General features: G+C 45.0%; 1 long non-coding RNA gene across 4 annotated transcripts; it reads right to left on the bottom strand.

The window, feature by feature from the left end:
• Positions 1 to 484: 484 nt before the first annotated feature.
• On the bottom strand, positions 485 to 19891 carry LOC136471405 (uncharacterized). 4 transcript variants are annotated; one of them, XR_010762021.1, is made up of 5 exons: positions 19398 to 19891; positions 19010 to 19104; positions 18173 to 18688; positions 17839 to 17958; positions 485 to 779 (listed from the first exon to the last, which is right to left on the bottom strand). It is a non-coding gene; the product is annotated as an uncharacterized lncRNA (long non-coding RNA). The 4 variants fall into 4 exon arrangements; XR_010762020.1 differs by lacking the exon at positions 485 to 779 and adding an exon at positions 3452 to 3706; XR_010762019.1 differs by lacking the exon at positions 485 to 779 and adding an exon at positions 6977 to 7320.
• Between the last annotated feature and the right edge of the window lie 1095 nt (positions 19892 to 20986).

Genomic DNA, 20986 nt, shown 5'->3' with positions numbered 1-20986 from the left:
CCGGCGATTCGTGAATCAATGTGCCCAGCTGGGTGCCTCAAAAACACACGCCCCGCTTATACCCTAAGCACAAGCATGACTAACCCACCACTCTCCTATCTCAGGTGTCCAGGTCCCCGTCCAAACCTGGACTCCAAGCCCCCACTCCTGAGTCCCAGACTCAGTGTGGTGCAAGGACCTCCATCACCTCCTCTTCCCATCAGTCGGTCCAGAAAGAGCCGGATCCACGATAAGAGAGCAGCAAGCCTTCCCTGCGCCCATACCCAAGTATGCGCTCGGGACAATAATCTGTGACTTGCCTAGAGTCATATGCAACGACCGGTCCTTAATCGACATAGACAGGGAAAAAGTGTAACCAAGTCATGCCCTGTTGGCCGTAGGACACAACCCCTTACACCCACCCGTACCCAATCCATATCCCTGCCCGGTCACCATTTTCCTTTCCACCATTATATCATGATTGTTCATATTTTATTACCTATTTGCAAGTAACGGCAGGTTACTCATACTACCGCTATCCTGAGCATAGCAGCTACTCGACCTGTACTAGTAGGACTCATGGGTAGGTATATTTATGCAGGTAGTTTCCATAAAATGCCTATAACTTAAATGCACATCATATACATATATATTCAGTGATCATAAGAATATGGGTTATTCAGCAGGGTCAGCACCAACAGGTTCCTGGGCTTCCTCCTATGTGAAGATCTCCTCGTACTCCTTGATCACCTCGTCGTACTCCAGCTCGTCGACGGGCACGAAGTCTACCAGTTCGTGATCTACATGAAATGATGATGCAATGTTTAATAATATAATAATAGCAGCTCTTAAAATAGAAGTACATTGATTTAACTACTAAGCTAGTGCTATCGACCACGATGCTAAATTATCTATTGTTATCGACAACAAGTATCAAGTGAGGCATTCATTGTTATTCCACCAACTATCGGTATTTTCACTCCTAACGCCGATTTACGCTATATCCCAATAAACAAGGGTAATAGCTACTTTATTTAACAACACCTTCTAATGCTACAAAATTTACAGCGAACACATAACATCCTCGGAAACCTACTGTAAAATTTTCAAAGCTAAAACTATTACCGATTTGCCACAAGAATTCCTACAAATATTAATCTACATAACACTAAGCTTTCTAATTAGAATTTATGAGCCTATGATCATAACAGCTAATTGTGAACTAACTACACTAACAGATAGATGGTATTTTTGCAAACCTAACAAAATTAGTCTCACTATTTTTGGACAACTACGCAATTTACTACGATTTATCGAAGTCCAATTCATAAAATGAATAAACATGTCTATTTCCTGGAAATTAAGAAACCGAACTTGGCGCCGTGGCCCAACACGCACGGCCTGGCCCGCGACTGCACGACACGCGTCAGCGCAGCGTGGCCCACGTGTGGCCCAACCGTTCTCCCCCCCCCCCCACGTGCCAGCAGGCCCCAACGCGGCCCACGCGGAAACATGGCCCAGCCAGCCAACGTCCCGCGACAGGGAACGGCCCGCACGCGATGGCATTATGCATGGACACCCCTGATCGACTCGGTATTCACAGCAAACACTATGACACTATTCCACTAGTCTACGCTTTTACAGCTGCACCCTCCGAATTTCTCGTCCTCTCACTGACGACACCCCTGCGGCCACCCACGCGCACCGGCGCGGTGGGGATGGCACCGATGACCCACGCCGGCCACCTCAAGCCACCTCCTCCCCAACCAACAAGCCGAATCTCACCTAGGCATGAACGTGAAGTGCAGGGCGGAGGAAACGCGCACCGGGACGCAGCAGCGGGGTCGGACCACGACGGTGGGCAACCTACAGTCACAGCGGTGCCGTTCCGGTGAACGTCAGCAAGGCCAGGGCCAAAGAAGTAGCTAGCGAGCTCCAGCGACTCACCACGAAACCTTATGACGCGCTGTCATGTCCGGAGATGGCACGAGCCGAGCTGGCCACATGTGCGCGAGGTGGTGCGGCGGTGCACGGCGATGGCACGGCTGTGCCAGCGACTGCTATACGGCGACAGGGCTTAGGCTATGGTGAGCATGGTGATGACCACCTAGAGGAGGGGCTAGGAGAGCAAGGAATCAGGACAGGATGCTATGGCTGCGTGGCTAGCCGACGGCGCACGTCCGTCCTGTCTTATGGACCCGGCGGGACAGCATTGACAAATTGCGGCCCTGTGCAACGGCATATGCAGCAAGGTGGGGACGGGGCACGACCAGTTACCTAGCAAAGCCGAGCGTGAGACGAATTGGAGTCTAATGCTACGGTCATGGCAAATTAAAGAAAAGGGATCCCGCCGGCCATGGCGACAGCAAAGGCAGGGAAGCTTTGGCACAGCTCGGTTCGGCCTGGCTGTGGATGTCAATACATCGTACACTAATGGGAGACAGCGAGACATGCGGGACGTGCCCCAGACGGTCGTCTGCATGACCGCTGTTGCAAGGCGATAAGGCACGGTATGGCGCCACCATGGCCAACACCGGACAAGACGAGCACAGGGCAGCACGACATCGAGGTGACGGGGACACAGGTGATCGTTCCATGCACGTGTAGCCAAGGCGGGTCAAAGGGAGCAGTAGCGACTGGTGGAGCATAGCGTAGACCCGGCGCACCTCCGGCCAAGGCAGGGCAGTGCAGGGCATGGCGTGGTAGGCACGGTCGGCGGCCTAGACGTAGCGCGTTAGCCGGCGAGGTGACCCGCGCGCCAGCGAGGCAGCAAGCAGCCAAGGCCTGTGTGCGGTGTGCTCACGGGCGACAGTCCAGGCAGTGACGGTGGTCGCGGGCAGCGTGGTGGCAGGCGGTCCAGGCTCGTAGCACAAGTGCCGTGCACGCGCGCACACGCCCAGGCGCAGCCCTGGGACGCGGCCAGCGCGGCAGTGGAACACGGCCGGCGTGGCAGCGCACTAGCAAACCAGCAGCGTGCTAGGCCAGTGGTGACCGTGCCCCAGCGCCAACTCGAGTGTCATGCATGCTTTTTAAAGCAGGTAGAAAACTTGTTCGCAAAGCTCCAAACGCCAAACTAATTGCTCGATGCGCAAGTGGGTACATCAAGCTATCTACCGCAGTCAAGACATCGCGCTACCTCCTAAGCCAATTGCTCCACACAGCTCGCCAAAAGTGGCTTTGTCGACCACTTCCGAAACTTACGCGAACGACGTCGAACCGAACGATTTCGCGTCGAAACCCAAATCCGACCTACTTGATGTACTAACTAGCTATCCATGTCCTCGACCGCACATATTTCATCGCCGTTTGCAAAAATGTTCTATAGTATTTTCGTTCGATAAAAATTTGATTAAGTGACACGAAACGTAACATTGATTCATGTTTCATATAAAAGTTTCAAAGAGCGAACATTGTTTTACAACTCATGTTACACACATATGCACAAAACCATGATGCTCATGTGATGCTTTAGCAAAACAGTGCAATGTAACACCGAGGGTGTTACATGAGCAGATTTGGGGAGGAGCTAGCTGTACATCAAGAAGGTTTGTTGCAATGCTTTGTGACTGATCTGAGCATATTTGGGGACGAGCTAGTTGTTGGTCTCTTCAGGATGCAAATGAGAAGGCTATGTCTATATGCTGCTCATATGGTCCCGTTCGCTTCGCTGAAAAAAGCCGAAACACTGTTCCGACAGATTTGTTGTGAGAGAAAAATATTGTTCCGGCTGAAAAGACAAACCAAAAAGTACAGATTATAAGACAAGCGAACATGACATATATGTATAAGCACATGTAACGGCAAATTTTCTGCTGTGAATGCAATGGCTAACCAAAGAGCTTCTACTAAAGTTTGTACTAGTTGGCCCCTGCGCTTCGCTGCGGTGCATGGGTATATATGGAAGAGAAAAATGCATTCAAAAGTTAGATTAGCACATTAGGAAGTGGAAATTTTGTAGTGAGCAATAGGTACGTGCAAAGTAATTTAAGAGGGGAAGATGTTAGAGGTCAAATAAAATTCAGAGGATGGTATGTATAGGCCAAAACAATCAGGCCAATAGCAATTGCAAAGTTCAGAAGCACAACTAGTTTGTATAGGCCAAAACAATAAGGCCGATAGCAATTACAGAGGTCAGAACCACAACTGTTCATCGTAGCAGGCAAATACACAACCTATTCGATGGTTGGTATCTGGGCTGATAAGCCCGGCTGGTGCTAATTTGTTGTGAGAGGAAAACACTGTTGGCTGGCTGATAAGCCCTAGCTGAAACCAACAAGCGAACAGACTGACGAAATACACACTGCAACAAATGGGATATAGCATACTACATAGATACATTTGGCCTATTCCGGGCACCACATTTTCTTGTTGGAAGCAAAGGCATGGAGCTAACTAGAGCAGTTTTTCCGCGAAGGACCATCATGAACAGAACCATGGTTTGGCATCTACAAACATATAGGAAAAGGAATGTAAGAAAAGGACACAGTTCGGCTTTTTTATTTGAGGCATATAGTATGAAAGCATCTAGGCCCCTAGTTGGGTTTCGGTGATTAATGACAATATGAGATTACTGTGACTAGCGTGTGTTTTGCAGAGGTAATTAAGTTAGGTCACGGTAATGACAATTGATTGGGCAATCATGGTTGTCATGCCCCTACGATGGAAATCGTTTCGGTTTTCAAAGGATGGACGACAAGGTTAAGGATGAACTAGTTCTAAGTGTCGTTTGGTGTTGAGGAGACACTTAGAGTAGTTTAGGACTTTGTTTTTCCTTTGGTCGTACTATTAAGGGAGGGTATGGACGGGTAGCTTGACCTAGGTGAGTCTAGTGGGTTAGGTGTGGTACACACTTGTCAAATCTAGTACTAGGTAGCTTCTAAAAAGCCCTTAGATCAATTGGAGCAAACTTCATTCACATATGACTACGAGTTGAAAGTGAATAGAGGGTCAAATGCTGACCGGACGCTGGTTCCGGTGTGATCGGACGCTGGCGCAGAGTTCGGTCAGTTCATTTGATCAAGGTGAAATCGTCTGGATACGACCGGACGCTGAGAGGTGAGTGACCGGACGCTGGGTGTCAGAGTCCGGTCAACTCTAGTAAGATTCCAGAGAGGGAGAATCCTGATCGGACGTGTCCGGTCAGTGCTGACCAGACGCTGGTCAGGTTCTGGCTACTGACCGGACGCTGAGCAGTAAAGTGACCGGACACTAGGTGCTAGAGTCCGGTCAACATCAGTAAGGTTCTAAAGGGCAGTTTCGTGACCAGACTCGTTCGGTCAGTGCTGACCGGACGCTGGCCAGTGTCCGGTCACAACTTAAACTGCTGAGTGGCAGGTGAACTGACCGGAGCGTCTGGTCACCTTGACCGAAGCGTCCGGTCACCCCGCAGAGGCACATAACGGTTCATTTTGAATGAGGGGTTACAAATATTAGCTCTATTCACTCAAGGGATGACTTTTGCTCATTCCAACAGCTGAGAAACACCCTTCAGAGTGCCAAGAAAAGTAAGGTCCTAGTGAGGTGATTGAGAATTAGGAATCCAAGAGAGAGACCTCATTAGTGAAAGCAAGAGTAGCAAAGTGTATATCCACCCTTCTCATTAGGCTTGTCGTGGTCAAGTGAGAGTTCGTGCTTGTTACTCTTGGTGATCGCCATCACCTAGATGGCTTGGTGATGATTGGGAGCTTGGTGATCATCCGGCGAAGCTTGTGGATGACCCAACTCAAGTTGTGAGCGGTTGTGGCTGATTCACCGCGACGGAGTGTCAAAGAATCAACCCGTAGAGAGCACTTGATCCTTGCACGGATCAAGGGGAAGCTACACCGTTGCGCGGGTGCTCCAATGAGGACTAGTGAGGAGTGACGACTCTCCGATACCTCGGTAAAACATCGCCGCGTTCCTCTTTCTCTCTTTACTTTAAGCATTTACTTTGAGCAATTCAATTCTTGTCTTTACATTCATAGAATTGCCATGCTAGAGTAGGATTAGAACATAGGTTGCTAAAGTTTTGTGCGTTAGAACATTAGAAACACTTTCTAGGCATAAGGAGTGAAGTGGGCTAACCGTAGGGTTTAATTATTGCAAAGAATTTTAGAATTAGCCCAATTCACCCACCTCCTTGGGCATCTTGATCCTTTCAATTGGTATCGGAGCCTCGTGCTCACGTATTTAGGCTTAACCTCCTCCTATCTTTGAGGAGGATGGTTTTCCTTATTGGAAAATCTGCATGGAGGCGTATTTAGAAGCTCTAGATGTTGAAATACTTAGAGCCGCCTCACAAGGATTCCCAAAACCTCAGGATCCCACGCACCTTCAAGGCGATGAAGTAAACTATGAGAAATGGAATGAAAAGGCTCAAAACACCATCTTTAGAGGCCTTTGCAAAGATGTGTTTAACCGGGTTAGGAACCATAAGGACGTCCATGCTCTATGGTCGGACATTTGTGCGCTCCATGAGAAAACTAAGAGCGAGCGTGAGGAACGCTATCATCTCGTAATGAAAAAGCTTAATTCTTTTGAGATGCTTCCTAAAGAGAGTGCTAATAAAATGTACTCACGCTTGAATGTTCTTGTAGAGGAAGTCAATGGGCTTGGACTCACTCAAATGCAACCATTCGATGTTGTGAGAAAAATCTTGAGTGTCCTCCCCATTGATAAATATGGGCATATTATGATCATGCTTCATCAAGGTGATCTTTTCACCGCTACACCGACTCAAATCTTGGGAAAGATCAATGCTCATGAGATATACATGCACATCACACCATAAGATGACTCATCCTCTACCAAGAAGAAAGACAAAGACTTAGCATTCAAGGCTAGCCAAGAGAGGGGCAAAGCAAGAATTGAGTATGAGAGCTCAAGTAATGATGAAGTTGATGATGCAAGTCTTGCTCTCATGGTGAGAAGAACCGTCAAGATGCTAAAGAAGCTCAACAAGAGTGGCATCAAGTTCGATGGCAAGAAAAAAAAAGTTCTTCACTAGCACAAGAAGGAAGCCTATCTCCGAGATGGATTGCTACAATTGTGGAGAACTTGGTCATCTATCACACCAATACACAAAGCCCAAGAAAGATAAGTATAAGAACAAGTACAAGGGCGAGAAAGATGACTCAAGTAATGAAGAAGAAGATGAGAAGAAGAAAAACAAGCCATATAAGGACTTCCACAAGAAAAAGAAGAATGGCAAGGCATAAATCATCGGTGATTGGCTCACGGACATTGATTCATCAAGTTGCTCATCCGATGATGATAGTGATAATGAGAAGGTGGCCACCATTGTGATTGACTCTTCATCATCTTCACCGACACCACCTCCATCATCCTCTTACACACCTATGCCTTATGGCCAAAGGTGAACGCAAGGTATCAAATGATGATAATAGTAGTGGTGATGATCATGCTAACAATGATGATAGTGATAGTGATGATGATGAATATGAATCACCTTCTTATGATGATCTTGTTAAATTGCTAAATCAATACACTAAGATCATTAGAAAGACTAGAGCTAAGAATGAAAAGCTAGAAGCTAAAAATGATTCTCTTTTAGCTAAATATGATATAGCGGAAAAGGCTAATGTGGAGCTTAGAGAAGTAAATGATGTTATGTCATCCAAACTCAAGAAGCTCAAATCTTCTAAGAAAGAGCTTAAAGATAAACATGATAAACTTAAGAGGATACATAATGAGCTCATCACTAGCCATAATATGCTAAAAGAAGAATATACATCTCTCAAGATCAATCATGATAATCTTGTTATTGCACAAGAATTTTTATCCAATGAGCCACATGATGCTACTAACGATGTTGTTAAGATTGATATAGCTACATCATGTGATGACTTAATTGATGAGAGCATTGAGCAAGGATCTAGTGGTAAAGGCAAGCAAGTGGTTGAAACCGACAACTATGATGAGTATGTCTCAAGAGAGATCTTGAAGAGCTTAAAACCACCAACACTATAATGCTAGAAACTCTTGATCATGATGATGATTTGATTTTTGAGAATGAGAAACTCAAAGAAGGGAACAAGAAACTCAAGGAAGAGAAAAATAATGATGCACTCAAGGATGAGAACAAGAAGCTTAAGTTGTCGAAAGAGCATCTCAAGATTGAATTAAACAAGTTCACAAGAGGCAAGCATCTTCAAAGTGAGCTACTAATGAACACCGTCGTGAAGATGAATAGAAGTGGCATTTGGTATTTGGCAAACCAAGAAAAAAAGGCCCAAGCTCAACAACAACAACACAAGTCAAAGCCAAAGCCAAAGAGATGTTTTGAGTGTGGACAAGAAGATCACTTTGCCCATGAGTGTCAAACTCCACCACCACAACCCTTGCCCAAACATGCTAGACCCTTTGCTTTCAATGCTCATTACATGCTTAGAAAGGACTCTGGTGGAAAGATGAAAGTTATGTTCTTAGGACCTCCCAACAAGAATAGGTCTAAAAAAATTTGGGTTGCAAAGTCACTTGTTGAGAAAGTTAAAGGCCCTCAACAAGTTTGGGCTCCTAAAGCTTGATCTCTTGTGTGTAGGTGAACTATAAGACCGGTGAAAGTCATTGGGTAATTGATAGTGGTTGCACACAATATATGACCGGTGATTCTCGTATGTTCACCTCACTAGATGAAGAAGTAGATGGACAAGAAAGAATCACATTTGGAGATAATTCAAAGGGCAAAGTTCAAGGATTGGGCAAAGTGGCAATATCAAATGATCATTCAATCATAAATGTGTTATATGTTGCTTCATTGAGTTTCAACTTGCTATCCGTTGGATAATTGTGTGATCTTGACTTTCAATGCCTATTTACCGAGAAGGAAGTGGTTGTATCCAAGAAAGATGATGATCAAGTGATATTCAAGGGATTTAGCTCCAACAACCTATATCTAGTGGACTTCACCTCTAAAGATGCTAACTTGAAGACATGCCTATTCACCAAAACAACACTTGAGTGACTATAGCATAGAAGACTTGCTCATATTGGGATGAGCTCACTCAAGAAGCTAATGAAAAAAATGAGTTGGTGAGAGAGTTGAAGGATGTGAAGTTTGAGAAGGACAAGCTTTGTAGTGCATGTCAAGCCGGTAAACAAGTTGCAAATACTCATCCTACAAAAGCTTTTATGTCAACCATAAGAGTGTTAGAGCTCCTTCACATGGACTTATTTGGACCAACATACAAGAGTTTGGAAGGAAATCTTTATTGTCTTGTGATTGTTGATGACTATTCAAGATATACATGGGTGTTCTTCCTTCATGACAGATACGAAGTTGCATCATGCTTTAAGAAGTTTGCCAAGAGAGCACAAAATGAGTTTAAAGTGAAGCTCAAGAAGATTAGAAACGACAATGGGAAAGAATTTGACAACACAAACATTGAAGCCTATTGTGATGAAGTTAGGATCAAGCATGAGGTCTCCACAACATATACTCCTCAACAAAATAGTGTAGTTAAGAGAAAGAACCGGACATTGATCACACTAGCAAGAACAATGCTTGATGAGTACAACACTCCCGAAGCTTTATGGGCAGAAGCTATCAACACCGCATGCTATGCATCCAACCGCCTATTCCTTCAAAAGTTTCTTGGCAAGACACATTATATGTTGCTCAATGGAAAAAACTAGGCGTCTCCTTCTTTAGGGTGTTTGGTTGCAAATGTTACATCTATAAGCAGCAGCAACACTTAGGGAAGTTTCAAAGACGTTGTGATATTGGTTTTCTTGTTGGTTACTCATCAAAGTCCAAAGCATATAGAGTATTTAATCATGCCACCGGCTTGGTTGAAGAAACATATGATGTGAAATTTGATGAATCTAACAGCTCCCAAAGAGCACATGAGAATCTTGATGATGTAGGTGACGAACCATTAAGGGAGGCTATGAAGAACATTCCGGTTGGAGACATCAAGCCTAATGATGATGAAGATGATGTGCAAGTGATTAATCCACCTTCTTCATCAAATGTACCACAAGATGGTGATAAAGATGGGAGAGTAGAAAATAAAGACACTCATGTCTTCCATGAGCAAATGGTGACACAAGCACATGATGTTGATGCTCCACAACCTCCCCCTCAAGTGGTTGATAGAAGAAATCCACCTCTACTACAAGCTCATTCACAAGATCTCATCATAGGGAGTCCATCAAAGGAAGTAATGACTCGCTCTCAAAAGCTTGCTTCATTTATTGAACATCACTCTTTTGTCTCTTGCTTTGAGCCTACTAAGGTAGAAGAAGCTCTTCAAGATCCGGATTGGATAAATACCATGCATGAAGAGTTGAACAACTTCACCCGCAATAAAGTTTGAACTCTTGAAGAACGACCACAAGGTGCAAGAGTCATTGGAACAAAGTGGGTGTTCCGCAACAAGCAAGATGATCAAGACATTGTTGTGAGGAACAAGGCAAGACTAGTTGCAAAGGGGTTCTCTCAAGTTGAAGGATTGAATTTTGAAGAGACCTTTACTCCGGTTGCAAGACTAGAAGCCATTTATATCCTCCTTGTATATACATCACATCATGAAATGAAATTATATCAAATGGATGTGAAAAGTATATTTTTAAATGGCTTTATAAATGAACTAGTCTATGTTGATCAACCTCTCAGGTTTAAAGACCCTAGATATCCTTATCATGTTTATAGGTTCTCCAAGACGCTATATGGGCTTAAACAAGCCCCAAGAGCTTACATTCTTTCTTGGTTTTCGAGTCAAACAAATGAGAGAAGGAATTTTCATCTCTCAAGAGAAATATACTAATGGTCTTCTCAAGAGGTTCAAAATGGATGAATGTAAGCCAATCAAAATACCAATGCCAGCTAATAGACATCTCGACCTAGATGAGGGAGGTAACACGATTGATCGAACTCTCTACCGCTCTATGATTGATAGCTTGTTATCTTTAAACACATCTAGGCCCAACATCATGTTTAGTGTGTGTATGTGTGCTAGATTTCAAGCTAATCCTAAGGAAACTCATTTGATTGCCGTTAAAAGAACCCTTAGGTATCTTAAGCACACACCAAGCATTGGCCTTTGGTATCCCAAATGAGCTATATTTGAATTAGTTGGCTATTCCAATTCGGATTATGCCGTTTGCAAAGTTGATAGAAAAAAGCACATCCAAATGGTGCCATTTGCTTGGTAGATCACTTGTGTCTTGGTCCTCCAAGAAACAAAATAGTGTGGCTTTGTCCACCACCGAAGCAGAATATATTACCGTGGGTGCTTGTTGTGCATAAATACTTTACATGATGCAAACTTTGCTAGACTATGGTATAGTTCTAGAAAAAGTACCTCTTTTGTGTGACAATGAGAGTGTGGTAAAACTTGCTAATAATCCGGTTCAACACTCTCGCACCAAGCACATAGATATCCGCCATCACTTTCTTAGAGATCATGTTGCTAAAAATGATATTTCATTAGAAGGTGTAAGGACCGAGGATCAATTGGTAGATATCTTCATTAAACCGCTAGATGAGACAACATTTTGTCGGTTGAGGAATGAGCTCAATATGCTTGATTTTAGCAACTTCACTAGAAAATGAGCTTGTATTGTTCCTTGCATTGCATTGTAATATACAACATGTTTACTTCTTGGTAATGCACTTAGAGCTTGTCTAACATGATTAAGATAACCGCCGAAAAGCGTGTGAAGAAGCTTAACCTTGGATTAAACTTGACAAGCAACTAAAATTACTTTCAAGTATTGCATTGCATATGCATGAATGTTGTTTTGTTGTTTCTTTTCAATCACCTTTTTATTGCCCATTTTCTTAAAAAGAATTACAGTCTACGGCAAAATATTTTGAAAATTTTAAGGGTTTGAGAGAGGTCACTCACATCAGTCCCAATTGATGTTTATTTGGATCTTATTGAAGTTGGGACTCGATTGGGAACAGACAGTATGAAGGACTTTAAAGAATTGCTGAAAAGGAGTGACCAGACGCTGGACCGAACTCTGCTCCCCTACGTCCGATCAGTTCACAGGAGGTGAACCATGCTGCGAAGGAGTGACCGGACGCTAGAACAGTTTTCTCCCTGCGTCCAGTCAGAAGGTGATCCTGCGTCCAGTCAAACGAAGAAGACAAAGTCAGGATTGACCGGACTCTGGCTGCGTCCGGTCAGTTGTGATCGGACGCGTTCGGTCACGACTCCTGGGGATTTGGTCCTCTCTGGAGTCGACCGAACTCTGGGTGGCAGCATCCGGTCATTGCCACTGGAGCGTCCGGTTAGTAGAAATCGTGCGGGATTCCAACTCTTATCTTGTTTTCTTTTCTGATCCGTCGAGGGCCACCATATAACACTACGGCGCTGACCTATTCCGCATCCACGCCTGCGCTAACATTGCCGTTTCCTGAGCCACCGCGTCGCGTGCCCTAGTCGTGCTCCACTGCTCCACCGCTCACCGCACCGCCCTGCTCACGAAGTCCACGCTGCTCCCGCACCGCCGCCCCCACGTTGTCGTCCTGCACCACCGTGCTGCATCGCCGCGCCCGCACCTTCCCCACGCCATCTGCCGCGCTGTCTCACCAGCATCGTGCGCCGCCCTTCACCGCACGCCATGCCCTAGCGCCAGAGCTGACAGCTTCCTTGCATTGCATCTCCACGGCCGATCCACGCCAAATTGCTGCAACCCTAACCCTAGCCTCGCATTGCCGATCCGGTGGTTCCCTGATTCGTTCCTCTTCTTGTCGATTCGTCGGTTCGTAAGGTAGCAAGCCCTCGTTTCAAATTTCGTATCTATTGTTTGCTTTCTTATATCTTTAGATGTATATTTAAATTATTCATATTCGATCTATTCCAACATGCAGCGAGTCGGTGTTGTTGAGATCTCATTGGCAGTTGTCAGTCAACTCTGGGCTAAGCTCGCGAGTACAGATCTAGGCCAAGCCTCGAAAGTGTCAGTGATAGTTGTTTCTTGTCTGATGCAGCAGATCATTCTAGATGGCACGTGTCAAGAACGCCGGAGGTGGCCCAGGTGATGAGGATCCGAGGCCTCCGTCTCGCTTGCCTACTGATGTGAAAGGCAAGGCGACAAAAAAGCTTGTGACAAAGAAGAGGAAGTATGAAGATGCTGACACAGAGAGAGCAGCAGCAGTTGCAGCCGCCGCAGACCATGTAGAGAGAGGAGGTGCTAGGAGTGGACTACAGATTGCAGACCAGCTTTCGCCAGCACAGAGGGCAACTATTGAGCAGGTTGAGTGTCATCATGGTAGTCCAGCTGGGACTGTCATGCTTGACGGACACCATGTTGCTTTGGAGGAGCCTCAGCCTTAGGGGAAGCCACAGCCAACAGAGCAGACTTAGGAGGGAGAGCAGGCCGAGGAGACAGAATAGGCACCACAGCTTCGCCGCTCTAGTCGTACCCGTACCTAGGTGACACCGAGGCTAGAGACACAGCAGAGAGGTTCTCGTCCGCCTCCTAGACCACAGGGTCCGCCTCCAGTGACTCATCTGGATTTGAGGACCGTCATGGCCAAGCAGGTGCAGCAGCTCAGGTTCGTGCAGTTTGAGGAGTGGTTTTCGCCGAGGGATGAGCGTGCATCAGAGGGCTTCTACACACCGCTGTAGGAGGATTTTTATAATGCATATCTTAACAGTGGGGCAGCATTCAGGTCTCAGAGGGTTTGTTCTATTAAGTCCATTGTATCAGCAGCTGAAGAGCAGATTCGCCCTTACCTATCTTACTTGCCAGGGTTGATAGACTTACTCGGACGGACAGGTAGATATGTTCCATCTTGGGTTCGTGAGTTCTATGCTACTCTTTGAATTGACCCGCGCACAGATTCATTCACTTTACATTCAGAGACAGAGATTACAGGCTGATGAGCTTTAGGGTCAAGGAGATTCTTAGACTTTAGGAGCAACACGTCTGGCTACATGAGGTGTGCTATGGTCAGACAGCGCCTCCCAGATGTCCACATGGCGGTCTTGTGCCTCCTACTGATTTGGTCCGCCATTGCTTCACAGAGCCATTCGATGAGGGGTCGAACAGGACACCCAGTGACCTCACTCCTATAGCTAGAGTGCTTGATGCTATCATGAGGAGGACCTTGCTTCCGAGGATGGGATATCGTGAGGGCTTGACTTGCATTCAGTTTTGGCTACTGAACTCTCTGATGCAGCAGACTGTATTTGATATTTGGGATCTTACTTTTAGAGATGGAGGATACTATTGCAGAGGGGTTCAGAGGTCACCGACTGTTGCCCTATGCTCACTAGATTACATTCTTGATTCACAGAGCAGTTACAGTGAGGCCACATGAGATGCTAGCAGAGTACAACGGTGCTACTATAGAGTTTTCTACCTATAACATGACTCAGATGCTCTGCCAGTGCAGTGAGGACACCTAGCCAGCTGTGCCGTCGTCCAGAGGTGCCAGAGACTACAGCTCGGCAGGATAAGACTATCAGGGGCATTGCAGCTATAAAGGAGCAGTTAGATGCTCAGTAGGAGGGGATGGTAGAGCGACCCCAGTGATAGTTCAGATGATGACTATCAGGATATCCCACAGATGCCTCCTTGATGTCATGACCATGAGGCTGGTAGCTCCAGTTCAACTCCACCTGCACCACAGACAAACCCCGCTCTACTTGCTATACTTGAGCGGATGAGGCAGGATCAGACTCGCTAGGCTCAAGAGACTGCTGCTATATTTGCACAGTTTCAGACTAGGCAGGATGAGTTTCAGCGGCAGCAGCAGGCTATATAGCAGCAGTAGCAGGCCATGCATCAACAGCAGCTTCTCATACAGCAGCAGTTACTCGGATTTATGCAGCATGTAGTTACTGCTATTGGGGCTCCACCGCCACAACCTTCACCCCAGATCGGTCAGCCTGCCACCACTTCTACGACTCTAGCTTTACAGCCTAGTGGGCTTCAGAGTCAGGGACAGCCAGCGACACAGTTTCCTTCACCTACAGAGCAGGTGTCCTAGTGGTTTGCCTCGCCAGTGCTAGGCCTGCAGTTCACACCTCTACAAATGGGCTTCACATCGGCTCAGACTTCCTCGCTGTTAGTGCCAGATACCATAGTTTCTAGGAGCCTTGGTGCTACCTTCAGTGAGTTGATAGGGCAGCCTACTCCGCCATATCTACATGCCCCTGGTCCTTCCACAGTTGCACCTATTACGGGGACTACAGAGACGTTCCCTTCTTCAGTTGCTTCATCAAAGCTGTCTGCTACAGTCATACCTACAGAGTCTCAGACCGCACCAATTCCTGATCCGACCTAGACTGCTTCGACGTCGTTTCCAGCTATAGAGGGTCATACAGCTCAGAGCTTAGGATCAGATGATGATGGCACATAGTTTCAGCTCGCTCCTCGTACCTTAGTGCCCAACTCGTCCGCTACAGCCCCATCGACCGACCCTTAGGTTTTAATGTTTGATGCCAAAGGGGAGAGGGATCGAGTATGTTAGACTTAGGGGGAGTGACTTATCTAGGAGGAGCTTAGCTAATCTATTATATTTGGTTTTTTATGTGTGATACACTATTATGCATTCATGTTTACTTTCATGCATCGAACTATATTTATGTGATATGTGACATGTGTGCTCTCTACTTTGAATTTTTTATGTCATGTCACTTGGTTATGCTCATTTGTTTTGCTTCCACGTTTTACTCCGATGCAAATGAGCTTTATTACTTGTACTCATGCTTATTTCATATCTATTGAGTACATCATGTTGGCTTGAGTCATATAAGCTTGCCTAACTCTTTTGTTCTTATTGACAAAAGCTTATATGAACCAAGCATGTTGAAAACATCATCTCTTTTACATACTCGAGGTTGTATTGTCATCAATTACCAAAAAAGGAGAGATTGAAAGCATCTAGACCCCTAGTTGGGTTTTGGTTATTAATGACAATACGAGATTACTGTGACTAACGTGTGTTTTGCAGAGGCAATTAAGTTAGGTCACGGTAATGACAATTGATTGGGCAATCATGGCTGTCATGCCCCTACGATGGAAATCGTTTTAATTTTCAAAGGATGGACGACAAGGTTAAGGATGAACTAGTTCTAAGTGTCATTTGGTGTTGAGGAGACACTTAGAGTAGTTTAGGACTTTATTTTTCCTTTGGTCATACTATTAAGGGGGTATGGACGGATAGCTTGACCTAAGTGAGTCTAGTGGGTTAGGTGTGGTGCACACTTGTCAAATCTAGCACTATGTAGCTCCTAAAAAGCCCTTAGATCAATCAGAGCAAACTTCATTCACATATGATTGCGAGTTGGAAGTGAATGGAGGGTCAAATGCTGACCGAACGCTGGTTCCGGTGTGACCGGACGTTGGCACAGAGTCCGATCAATTCATGTGATCAAGGTGAAATCGTCTGGATGCGATCGAATGCTAAGAGGTGAGTGACCGGACGCTGGGTGCCAGGGTCCGGTCAACTCCAGTAAGGTTCCAGAGAGGAAGAATCCTGATCGGATGCGTCCGGTCAGTGCTGACCGGACGCTAGTTAGGTTCCGGCTACTGACCGGACGCTGAGCAGCAAAGTGACCGGACGCTGGGTGCCAGAGTCCGGTCAACATCAGTAAGGTTCCAGAGGGCAGTTTCCATGACCGGACGTGTCCGGTCAGTGCTGACCGGACGCTGGCCAGTGTCCGGTCACAACCTAAACTGCTGAGTGGCATGTGAACTGACCGGAGCGTCCGATCACCCCGCAGAGGCACATAACAGTTCGTTTTGAATGAGGGGTTATAAATATTAGCTCTATTCACTCAAGGGATCACTTTTGCTCATTCCAACAACTGAGAAACACCCTTGAGAGTGCCAAGAAGAGCAATGTCCTGGTGAGGTGATTGAGATTTGAGAATCCAAGAGAGAGACCTCATTAGTGAAAGCAAGAGTAGCAAAGTGTGCATCCACCCTTCTCATTAGGCTTGTCGTGGTCAAGTGAGAGTTCATGCTTGTTACTCTTGGTGATCGCCATCATCTAGACGGCTTGGTGGTGATTAAGAGCTTGATGATCATCCGACGGAGCTCGTGGATGACCCAACTCAAGTTATGAGCGGTTGTGGGTGATTCTCCGCGATGGAGTGTCGAAGAATCAACCCGTAGAGAGCACTTGATCCTTGCGCGGATCAAGGGGGAGCTACACCCTTGTGCGGGTGCTCCAACGAGGACTAGTGGGGAGTGGCGACTCTCCGATATCTCGTCAAAACATCATCGTGTTCTTCCTTCTCTGTTTACTTTAAGCATTTACTTTGAGCAATTCAATTCTTGTCTTTACATTCATAGAATTGTCATGCTAGAGTAGGATTAGAACATATGTTGCTAAACTTTTGTGCGTTAGAACATTAGAAACACTTTTTAGGCACAAGGGGTGAAGTGGGCTAACCGTACGGTTTAATTATTGCAAAGAATTTTAGAATTAGCCCAATTCACTCCCCCTCTTGGACATCTTGATCCTTTCATAGTAAAAGCCTGTTAGCATAGTTTCATGAATATCAGTTAATGCTACCATGCATTTTTTTATGCAATCCTACTTCTGACTAAGTGAGCGGTATAATATGTATTGAGTGACAATTGAAAACAAAATAAGACTTTTGAATGATGTTGGCTTTGAACGACTAAGACAATTCTTGACCTTTGTTGCGCATGCAAGTGGTGATAGCTAGATTTGTTAAATATCTTGCTGGTACAGACTATGGTGAGCTTATTTATATTTCCCTGTTGTGTTTGAGTGGTTGTACACTGAAAAGGGGAATGCCAAACCTACCACTGATTTCTCTATTTATAGCATGGAGATGCTATTTTGCTGCATATATGTCTCAATTTCAGAGGAAGCCAATGCATTTAGAAAAATATATGTCCCAAACAGTACGCACATCATCATACCTGCTTGGTACCAATGGATGTCATGGAACAATGAGAAGGGATATGACACTCCATAGTGACCTTTGCAAATGGCAGATGGAACCTAATAGTTCTTCTGTTTGGTGATGCGATGCACTTAACCTGCAAGAACATCGTTATCTAAATGTAGCTATAGAATCGGGATGTAGGCATAGAGTTTTCTGAAGTTATATGGAGGGCATAATTGAACTCATGGAATTATTCTAGCTAGTACATATCCCCAACATTAGGATTAAACTGGGTACCTTTTGGGGGTAACAGCTGAGTTTAGGTATCTGAACAAAAAAAACCAGAAGGCATGTAATATTGTAAATACCTTAACTGATATCTGCAGAATGGAGATCCATGTACCTGTAGCTTATTAGGCAAATGAGGCAAACCTACCAAATAGAAGACAAATGAAAAATTTTAAGACAATTGAAAAAATTAATTGAACTGGAACTTGCACCAAAATGTGTTGCTCTATATATTTTAGTAGAACTGAAGGGCTAAGCTAATTGCTATTACTGAGCAATCAAAGAAACTGTGTGATCCCTAGTTATCTGTTTACAACGTGGCAATCTCCATGATGCACGGATTTTGTTATTGAACGGTAAAAATAACATTTCAAAACTGCATAAACGCATATTATTTTACATCCCAAATACAAACTTTGTTGTTGAAGAAGGGCTATGTCAAGCTCAGTATGTCGAAGCCCATAGTAATGACTCAAGCAATCAAGATGGTCTGTTTTGTATGTATAGAATTGAGCTTAATAGTTATCGGTCATTATCTTGGTCTCTTGGATGATGTGATCCTGGTAATCTTGTAGAAGCAAATAGATTATGAGGCCCTGCTAAAAATATCATACAAATAGGTAAGGTCTTTCATATGTAGTGATACTATATTATATGACAATACCAACCATAGAAATTAGAACATGTAAATCAATGAAATTAATAAGCATATAAATATGAAGTGTAAGGAACAAATTTTAATGGTAACTGTGGTAATAGCTGAGCAAAATTTTTGTGCTGAAATTGGGTGGCTCCATAAATAAGAACATGCATATACGCAATCTGAAATTCGACATAAGCATAACCCAATGGAAGGCTGAAAATGTTGGGAACAACAGCATACATTTATCATGAGCGTATCTATGAAGGGACCAAACCTTGGAGGGGTTGATCTGCATCCAGTTGTGTTAGCTGTAGAACAACTGGACCTGATAACCAATATATTTTAGGCATTGCTCTTTTTCATCCCAACCTGCAAAAGTTTATCATGAAAATTGGGTGCTGCTACATATTTTGTCAGCATTAGAAGTTTAGAACTGTGCAGAAACAATGGTCACAGAAGAGCTATTCTTTTTAGCGTATTGACATGGCACTCACAACCCAATCAATTAACTGGAAATCTAAGAGCTACGTCAGGATAGCCATAACACGCTTGTAAATCCAGTAATCAGATGAGAGCCGAGTAGAAATAGCCAAATAGCATAGGTTAGGGTTTCGGTGTTCTGGCTTTGTGCAGCAGTACGGCAAGGTAAGGGGTGGGCATACCTGGTAGGGTGCTCGTCGCCGAAGAAGGTCCCGTCGAGAGGGCTCGGGCAACTGGCGTGCGACGGCGCGCTGTTCGGTGGCCGAGGCACCCGGCGGCCCTGCACGTGTCACCGGCGGCGAAGGCGAGCGTCCCGTGGGTGAGGTGCAGGCGTGGCGAGCTGGTTGGAGGAAGACGCAGGTGCGGCGCATGATGGGGCGCCGCCGCCGCCGGCGAAGCTGTCGAGGACAGGGAGGATCGTCGGAGCGCTGAAGCGCGATGGTAGGGAGGACGGACGCCGCGAGCGGAGCTGTCGAGGAGACGGAGGATACGGAAGCGGCGCGCGCGACGAGATGGGGGCAGCGGGTGCGGCGGCCAGGTGGGGTCGGAGTTGACGCGGACAGGAGACGAAGGAGCTGGAAGGCTGGATGGGGCTGGCGCTGCGAATCGGAGGGCCTGGGGAGGCCGTGGCGCTGTAGTACTGTAGGAACGCAGAGCCGTTGGCAACATGGATCGGACGGGCAGGAACCTATGAGCGGAGTGTGGGGCTGTAGACGATGGTGCTGTCCCAGAATCTAAAGATTTGTATTTGTATGATGATGACTCGCCAGAACAGTACCGAAGGCGAACACCGGTGTGGCTTGTAATATACTCCTTCCATTTATGAATAAATCAATTTTTAAAGTTGTTTTAAATTAAACTTTTAAGTTTGACCAAACTCATAAAAACACGAAGATTATGATATCAAATTAGTATCATCAGCATACAATACATTATTTTAATACTAAATAAATTATTTGCTTATATCAGAGCCTAGGATTAAGTAGAACACACTCGCCTAAGTATTTTTAAAAACTATTTTTATTTCTAAAGCTATTTCTAAAATAGAATCGAGCTATAGTGAAGAGTTTGAAATCTGGTTTTTGAAAGTAAGCTAGTAGGCACAACCACATATAAGCCCAAGTTAGTGTGTGTGTACACATATATAGTGTGTACACATATATAGGTGGCAATATGTATACTAACTCTAAATGTTAAGTATGGATTGGTTTTATATATCTGCAATTTACTATTCTACTTATCAGCCATGGTACAGTGTTTTTCTCTCACAATAAATCAGCGAATAGTACTTTTCAGTCTGGCTTTTCAGCGAAGCGAATAGGGCCTAGTAAACGTTGGTTGTCTTGCACTCGACAGAGTATCGGATTTATATGGGTTCAAGTTCAAGTAGGTAGCTGTTGTTAGTCCTCAGAATGGATGTTGGTCATCATACTTGACCGCTTATAAATTGGATAGTTTTGGCACAACTGCTATAAACTTATCTTAAGCCGTTTTTATTCAACTAAATTTATATTAAAAATAAATACATAAGTTAATTCAAATATTTGTTTTATTATTAATTTAATTTAATATAAAAAATATAACTTAAAAACTAAAAATTGATTTATTTAAGGATGAAAGGAGTACATATGAATCGGATGAATGTTTTTGCCAAAAGAAAAGGCAATGGCCTGGCTCCATCACGATACACATAAATCAACGGAGATGATACGCCACGGGCGTCCGTCCCGTCCAGACGGACTGCCCTCGTCGCCCACGCCACTGCTCCACA

This window comes from Miscanthus floridulus, chromosome 8 (assembly GCF_019320115.1).
Source record: "Miscanthus floridulus cultivar M001 chromosome 8, ASM1932011v1, whole genome shotgun sequence".
Lineage (NCBI taxonomy): Eukaryota > Viridiplantae > Streptophyta > Magnoliopsida > Poales > Poaceae > Miscanthus > Miscanthus floridulus.
The sequence above is the reverse complement of the archived record's forward strand: the minus strand, read 5'-3'. Positions and strand labels throughout refer to the sequence as shown.